Raw genomic sequence first — 9,360 nt, forward strand, 5'->3', positions numbered from 1 at the left:
TTTCCATTGTATGCTACCTTATACCTATACTCTACTACAATTCATAGGCAGATACTTTTTACTCTATTTGTTTGTATTAAGTAGTTTTAATTATTTTAGTTAGTCAGGCAGGTTACTGGGCGAACAAATCCCAGGACTTTGAAACCAGACGCAGATGATCGCATCCAGAGTCCCATTTATGGTTAGGATTAGGCCACAGAAGCACAATGCTTAAAGTTATTAAAGATTGTGGTTTCAGAAGAATGTTAATAAAAAAAAGCTGTGTCTCAAGAAACTGCAGACTTTTTCTGTATTAATGTTTTGTATGATGGGTTTCAGCAGATGAGATAGATATTAATTAGTGAGCTTTAGATGCACTGGTGTAGTGTGTCATGTCAGACTGAGCCGTAATAGCAGTCTTTTATCATATCCAGCCTCCAGATGTCAATCTTCTCACATTTGTAAATATAAAGCTTCTCTATATTCTTTAATGCTGTTACTGTTTAATTAAATCCAAGAAAGATGGTTAGTATTAATGTTATAAACCCAAAAATTATTTCAGTGCATGTTGCTAAACTGTCCTCCATGTGTGTCTGAACATAATGTATAAAATATAATAATATGTACATTACAGCAGTAAACCTACAGTGCACCCACTGTAATAATCCTATCCAAGCTGAGATGTGTCTGATATGGTTTATCTCACTATCTACAGACTCAGGGACACCAGGGGCTGCATGGTGCAATAACAAATATCCTAATGTGTAAAATATGTGTTTATTCTCTCAATCAAGCCTCTTCCCTTCACCACTAACCCACTTCCTGAAATAGATCTGCTCCATTCACTCTCTGAAGTGTTCCAAAGAGAAAAAGCGCTTCTGGCTGCCCATGTCCTACATAATGTAATTATGTAAACCAAACCAAGAGAAAGAACCCGCACACAACACAATCTACCACGCAATCAATGGCAGATAATCATTCAGAGGGCTATAAATGCAATGGAGATGTATTGAAGCATAACATCTAAATCTGGTTGAATATGGTTCTGCAGTGGATAAAATGGTATTCTCTTGAATACAGTCACCGTGAGTCAATTGGTAATATTGATTAAAAATGCCTTTTTATGGATGAAAGGATTCAAGAGTCCTTTACGTACCAGGAGGAACATGTCAGAGAGTGTTCCACTGCGTCTTCTTTGACAGCAGATTGCTTTCCAAAATGACAACAGCTATTTACGGACTGTTCAACGAAAACCATTTGGTGCTTCAATCTTCACGAAATGCCCCTTGAACGCTTTGCTCGCCATTCTGTGATCGGCAATGGGGGCGCTGCCACAATATTCTCACTCAAACTCACTCACGTGTACCGCAATGATGTTCACTAAATTGCAGGCCAAGTAAATTGTTCTCACATGTTTCTGGAGTCGTCTATTTTATATTGAAAGTCTAAATGTGGAAAGAGGACAGAGCTTATATGGAGAGAAACATAATAGTGGTTTATGGTGGAAGAACAGCTTTGCATGTCTTATCTATATTCCAGCATGTCTGTAACACAGCTCATTGCTCAGGCCATTAAAAGGAACAGGCTCTTTTCTTTCAGCTGCTTCCATTGATTATATTGACTCACTTGGGGGACCGCTTGTGCCATTACAGCTTGGTTCAATCTGCAAGTGACTACAGCACTCATTGCATTCTCTGTCTTTTTTATTTCTATGTTTTTTCTAAGAAGTGCGAGGTTGCACACACACAAATATACACACACACTCACACCTAGAAACCCAACATCATAGGCTATTGGTGCTATTAAAGCCAGGGGCCATTTTCCTTAGCTAAGCCTGTCAGGTCAATGAAGACACACATAAAATGAAGCGAAAGCATTTTCTCACTATCGAGCCCTCCTTTTGACACATTACATGTTCACATACCAGATCATGTCTTCCTTTAGAGACCATGTGACCATTTTGGTGTGGGTTTTCTTCACAAGATGTCAGCGCTTTTACAGGTATGTCTGAGTGAGGAAGGGATTTAAACGATAGGTTTTGCTCTATATATGCTTTACTGTATGCACCATGCACAGACTGGTGCCTAATCTATCATTAAGGCTGGGCCAGCATTTCATAAAGTCTAGTTACTCCCAGGAGCATTCATCACACTTCCTCCAATGCCCACTCAATACTGTTTCCAAGAACACTCACTGAATTGGATTGGACAAAGAAAACTCTACTTCTCTTTGGTGGGGTTCTCAAATGTCACATCTAATGTGTGTCTCATTGTTGATTTGAAAACTTTTCTTTCCTGTGGAGAATATTGAAGTTTTATGACTTGGACAATTATATTGTCAAAAAAGACACATTCTACAACCCAAATTTGAAAGAAAAAATGGTGGCCAAAAAATGTGTTGATGGCGGGATGAATGGATGCTAAATTCCTGTGGTAAGGGCAATTTCCCCACCAGACATCAGCTGACACGAGCATGATGGCAGGAGACAAAATGGAAATTGACCCTTCAGTAAGCCCCTCTCCTTTGTTGTACATCAAGCTGTTAGAGCTAGCATGTAACCCACAATGGGTCAATTCAGACTGATTATCAGGTTGGAGAGATACTCATTCATAATCAGTTCAGTGAGTAGTGAAGGGAGCAATGAGACACGATTTGGATATCTGAAGCGTTCTGCACTCCAATTTGTATTCTGTTTTTAGTTCAAGTAGTATTGATCAATCTCTTTTGAGCAGGCTTTGGTTGACTGCAGGTAAACAATCTGTTATCGTGTGACAACAATTTGGCTTTTTTGTAGCTTTGCTAATCTTAGATCGTAGTCGTAGATGTTAACTCTTAACCTCAACTCTAGTTTGAAGGTGTTAATTTGACTGTAAACAATGCACAGAAGAAGACGTCTTGGCCCAGATATCTGGATATCCGCTGGCTACAACCGAGAACCCCAGAAATACCAGTCCTTGTACCAGGACGAATTCAGACCAACAGTTGATGGGTTGATTAAAATGGTAAATAATAGAATGGATGATAAGGAAGTACATAGGAATTACATGCACAGAATCGATCAATGTTCTACAATTCTACAATGTCATTTAGCAGACGCTTTTATCCAAAGGGACTTACAATTGAGAGTTAACAACGAAAGCAAAGATGAAGTCAAGAAACAACACAAGAGTAAGTGCCATGGGTTAAGTTTGAGTCCATTAGGACGCAAGTGTTTTTAGGTCACGCAAGCAGTTTGTTTCATTCCTCGGAAAAATCCGTTCTAGCTACCATTCAGAGATTGGCCCGACTTCAATCTGTTCCAGAGGTCTCATCAGCCAGAGTAGCTTAAAACATATGTGGGGTGTGCTGGGCCTTCATGGGAAGTTAATGTCTTTATATGATCTCTAACTCTAGTCTGTGCATGCAGTACAGTCCAGGTGCTGCACTATGCCCTCATTGACTTTGACCTTTTTCTGCTCCATCAACATTACCTTATTAACAAGGTTAAAAAAATATTTATTGGAATCTTTATATTGATTTATAATAGTATTTTTATTTGAATCAATTGTTTCCCCGACGCCATCTAATAATCACAAAACACATAGAGGCCTTAATGCTCAAAGAAGATTGTGTTTGATTGGCAGGGATCTCAGTCTGTCACAGTCAGGCATGCTGGTTGCAGCACATTTATCTCTTCTTTGCAAGTATCATTGCTCTGTTTTACATACATTCTCCATTTCAATTTTTTAAATATTATTTCAACTTAGAACCACTGCTTTGTATTATGCCCTTTGCATTTGGCACCCACAGTGAATTGTGCATTAAGTCTTTCTACAACAAAAGCTTCTGGGCTGCATTAGTTAAAGTCAAATTAGTGCGAATGAGTAAAGACTGGCTAGTCCCCTTGTGGAGAGGACAGAATTAGGACATCAGCATCACACTGTGGGAATATCACAAGGCATATGGCTCAAACAACACTTGAGCTAAATTCAAAAATGTTTGTTCATCGAGGGCTCTCAACTGTCCTAATTATATCGTCCAGTCAGACAGTCGACTGTACTTCCTCATTAGAACTGGTGTCCCGACGTGGCCTCGGCCTCTATGACCAGAGGCCATGTTGTAGATTGGAAGTGGGTAAAGTGGCAGCTCTCCCAGCTCAGAGGGACTGGGGGATGGCAAAGGAGGCGGCCAATTAATATTTCAACAATACATCCTCTGTGGCCTGAGATTGACTGACTAAACTGCTAACTGTCAGAGCAGTTATCTCCAAAACTGCCATGTGGGTAGGAATTCAGAAAGCTCTGTTTAGAAAGGGATTTCATATTCATTGCTGACTTTTGCATTCTGTACAAAATTGGTTACAGAAGCAATTAACAGTGGGGGAAAATGAAATGAATATAAATAAGCCAGGGGGACAACAAATCAAAGTTATCAGACACCTGAGGAGCAAACGGTCTTCTGTAACTTTGGTTTGTCTTTGTATCAGGAGTAGGCAACTTACCGCCCCCGCCAACAGGTCGTGTTTTCGGTTTGGTTTCTTTGTCAGTTTGTCAGCAGGATAACAGAAAAATTACAGGCTCAATTTTCATGAAACTTAGTGGAGGGGTGAAGCATGTGCTAAGGAAGTACCCATTACATTTTGGGTATGATGGGGCAATCCCTGAAATCATTTTTCACTTTCATTAACATTGAAAGGGCATTTGGCCTTGAAAGAGGTCAGCAGGTTCATATAATATGCTCAAGCCACAAAAATGCAGAATCTATTTAGGCAGCAAAACTACCTGGTTAGATTTATAAAAAGATTGTGGTTTTGGTTTTAAAAAAGAAATGTGTAACTTATGTCAGGTATGCACCTTATATAACATTAGACACGGACAGCAGTCTCTTGGGTGAAAGTACTGTGTTGACCCATCCATTGACCTCTACATCCTCTGTTGAATAGGTTGAATATTCCCATTGTGGTACTAGTAAAGTAATCTTCTTATACCATATCAGCTGACTTCCTCCTTTGAGGCAGCACACCCTGGCCTATGTCTCCTGATTACATGGGTTATATATGAATTTTAGTTATAGAACTACATTGTAGTAGTTATAACTTTTCGTAGGTATAATCACAATTCCAAAAAAGTTGTGAATCTTTGTAAAACGCAATTAAAAACATTGCATTAAATACAGAATGAGTGTATCAATTTACAAAAAAGAAAAGTTTCCAAGTTTGAGCATTACATATCTTTTTTCTTATTTTTTGTTGTTTTGTTGTTGAATGTAGGTCACAAAGGATTTGTGAATCATTGCATTCTGCAAAAGTTTTTAAAGCATCCCAAGAATCTGGGTTTTAGAAGGACACAGGGCTTTATCGTCTATTTTACTCTAAATAGGACCATCATTTACTAAATGAACATCATGCTGTATTGAAGATGGCTTAAAAGTAACGATTGAGACCATAAACGTGTCAAGAAAAAGTTTTCTGAGGTTCTAAATCAAGTGACAAGTTGGATCATTCTCAAATTGACTTCTGTACAATATGACTTATTTTTGCATCCAGTGGAGTCGCCACCTACTGGCCATTAGAAAGTATACAGGTTTAGGCACTTCCGCTTTGGCTTCACTTTTTAGACCCAAGGCCACATCTACTTAATTTATACCATCTATGGCTTTACCTCATTAAGAGAAGGTGGGTGCTACTGGCTGACCACACGGCAGATGAAGGATATGTCGGTCTGTGCTAGTTCAGGGAGGAATGATAATATTATGTCCAGAGAAGTTTGAATATTTGAAAGTTACATTGTGATTGCCTTAAAAAAAGGCCTAAATGGCACCTCTGTATCTCACAATTGACTCCATCTCAAAGGCCTATGCTATGTGAAAACAAGACAGCCATGTAACATCCCTGATCCACAACCAGTGAAGTAAAGCTCATTATTTTTGCCATCCATGGTGTAACATTAGGCAGTGTGAGCTGGATCTTCAGCTACCTGTCAGAAAGTTGTGGAGTTCATTTGAAGTTTGCTTTTGTTTTCACTCTTCCTGACTTGCTGTAACATTTCACTGGCATGTTGACAGGTTTATCTGTTGGATTGGAAGCTGATGAGGCGCACCTTGGTGTGTTTGGACTTCCTGATTAGTTGACACAAAATAGGGGAAATTGTAACATGTGGTGAAAACGCTCCACGCTGTCAAGGGGAATGCACCTGCTCAGGTTGAGTGAATCTCTCTCTCTCTCTCTCTCTCTCTCTCTCTCTCTCTCTCTCTCTCTCTCTCTCTCTGTTTCCCTACAATTTCTGCAGCCTTCAGGTTCTGTTGGAAATATCAATTCCACGTTTACTACCCTTCAAATACATAATAAAGTGGTAAATATGTCGAAATATGGCAGGCAATCATTTTCTATTATTCTTTTCTCTGAGTAAAAGTTGCTATTTATTATTGTATTATTATTTAATCAGTGTGAGTTATTTGACATGTTACACAGTTAGCTTAGAGAGATAAGATTTCTCGTTAAGATATAACTTTTTTGGGGAAGAATCAGGCCTTTATCTCTGCTCATGCTCTATTTTGATTACATTCATCACAGTTTTGAATAAATCACAACATCAATTACATGCTTGATCCTCTTCATTCTGCTTCTTCCAAGTTTTTTGTGCCATTTAAATCTTTTTTAAAACAAAGAAGCTGCCACCACACAAGGCTCTATTGTAAACTGCCTCCAGACCCTCAGGGGGACCAAGTTGACTTTGTTGGGATTAGTTTATGGTACTTTGATTAATTGTTGATTTCAGAGTGTTACTCTATGTGAATAAAATTGGAAACAGTAGCTGGAAAGAAAAATATTGACTCATGGTTCACTTAATTTCTTTATCCAGAAGTTCAGTTGATATTGTGTCTATATGGTCAAAACAGTCTTACCAATCTGCGTACAAATAAGATGACTTTACACTTTCAAATTGCATGCAAATCCAATTTTGCTACATTTGATAGGAGTGATTCTAAAAATTGCGACCCTACCGGGCTTCAGGACATTGGAAGGTTTGCAATTGTAAAAAAAAAACAAAAAAACATCCCGGTTAGGCATTATAAAAGACAACTTTAAAAATGAATAAGTGCATGTAAATGGCAGAAATGAAGTAGTTATGAGGACAACATGGCTACGTGACATAGTTATGTAAAAACGTGAAGCAAAAAAGTTACCGTATTTCCTCAATTTAAAGCCGGGCCCCTATTAATGACCGGCCTCATTTAGTAATCGGGTGTAAAAACTATTTTAAGTAAATAAAAGCTGGCCTCTTTTATAAGCCAGGTGTCTTACTGGTGTTATGTCAAAGTCTGTTCCCCCGTCGATATGTGTCCCCCTTACCTTAACCTGCACCAACCTGACCCCTGACCCCAACCATTCGTCCTTTAAGTTGTTAACATGACCCCAAGTTTACCTTAAGTTTAGTAATCTCTACAAGGCCTAACCTTAAACCTAAATACTAACTGCAACCGCGGAGGTGATGCTACGGAGAACACCATTCAGGAAACATCATTTGACGGGGTAACAGATTTCGACACAACACCTGTATTTTGAAGTTTCGCCACACGAGTTAGTACTGTAGGTAAATATCGTTGTGTCCCCCGCTGTCCTAGTCATTCTCTGTAAAGTCGAGCCGTTTACGCACGTTCTTCTGGGCTTTTTAGTAGCTTTTTAGACATTTTAAATCCTGCTTAAAATGAACATTCAGCGTGCTGTTCATTGTTTGTTTACATCCGAGTACTTCCAATATGGCTGACATCCGATAACTGGCTACAATGCGCTGTGTAAAACACTCTAAAAAGTGCTGGTCAGAGCTGCTTTGATTTTCTTTTTTTAATAAAAGCCTCCTTCAAATAATAGCCTGTCCCTATTATTAGCCGGGTCCCAAACTGATTTTTTATTAAAGGAAGCCCTGGCTACTATTTGAGGAAATACGGTAAGTGATGTTTGAATCACATCATTTACTGTTTTCACATGGGACATGAAGCCCCTTCTCCTTGGGTGAAAGGCCAGTGTTCATCCCACGACCCTCCCTTAGTGCAACTTATGTGCTTTATACTCCGCTTCGGCATTCATAATAACTACATCCGATAGAAGGCGCCAGTAAGATTTTTTTGTATGCATTGCACAAAATTTGAAAGTCTAAAGTTGTTTTATATGTATGCAAATTCAAGAGAATGGGCTGATATGGCAGTGGCATTTCCAGACATTTTTGACTGTTGAGGCTCATGTAAGGGAAACTGACGTTACCCGTAAAAGCCATTTTCATTTAGATATCTTGTGGTGAGAGATAAATGGACTGCTTTTGAAAATAGCCATGCCAGTTTACAGAATGTAAAAATGTAAATGAAGTTAGACTGACTTGAAGTTAGTAATTGAGACCATAAACTTACTCAGAGAATGTTAAGTGAGACTATAAAACAAAAGTAGGGTCTTTTTCCTCATGGACTTCTATAGATGTCAGAGATTTTTATTTGCAACTAGTGAAGTCGCCTCCTGCTGGCTATTAGAAAGAATACAGGTTAGAGGCACTTCCGCATTAGCTTCACTTTTCAGGCCCACAGGTTTTAGCGTGATACCCATCCTCAGTTTGGCCCCAGGGCCCCCTGGTGGTTTAACCCATACCTGCTGCCACAAAACATTAAAAAGTGGGTGCATTTTGTATTATCTCTAAAGAAATCCGAACTGAATGTGCAACAGGTTGCATCTATGATTTTCACCATTCACATCCATGGCTGGGTATGACACATGAGTAGTAACTGATCTCAGCTTGGGAGCATAGCAATCAAGAAAAAATCTGTTTGAGCTGATTTAGTGGGAAATTATATCACATGCAAGGACTTTACTTTGCCTAATGAATTGATCTCATCACACACGTACGTGTAGGAGCTTTTAAGCCGCACCTGGAGGCAGAATCACTCTTTCCGTGTGAGCAGATATTTTTTCAGTCAAGGGCTTGTGAGGGTTGATATTTTTTTATATATCCATGTGCAGTGGAGTTGCAGGCTTTGAGTTTCCACGCTCTCTTCCTCTCTCTCTATCTATGTAGGGCAGCCCGTGGATCAGCTGACATCCCCATCCTCCCACATGCCCACACAATCTTGTTAAAGCATGCAGTTAATCTGAAGAGGAAAAGGACTCTCTTCACAAGCAAGCCGCTCTTTCATCACCCCATTGTATTGCCCACATCACGTTGTCACGCCAATATTGGATTCTCCCAAAACTCAGGTGCTTTAGAAGAAGCTGCGCCCTCGTCTTGGCTCTGCATGATGTCATTTGCCTGGGAGTGACTTTGTAAATTGGGCATTATCTTGCACTCTTGGAGCAGAGGTAGCATTGTGTTGCTGGAAGAATCAACATCTCAATGGGGACTTTTTAATTTTGTTCTTCTT

Source organism: Centropristis striata, chromosome 5 (assembly GCF_030273125.1).
Source record: "Centropristis striata isolate RG_2023a ecotype Rhode Island chromosome 5, C.striata_1.0, whole genome shotgun sequence".
Lineage (NCBI taxonomy): Eukaryota > Metazoa > Chordata > Actinopteri > Perciformes > Serranidae > Centropristis > Centropristis striata.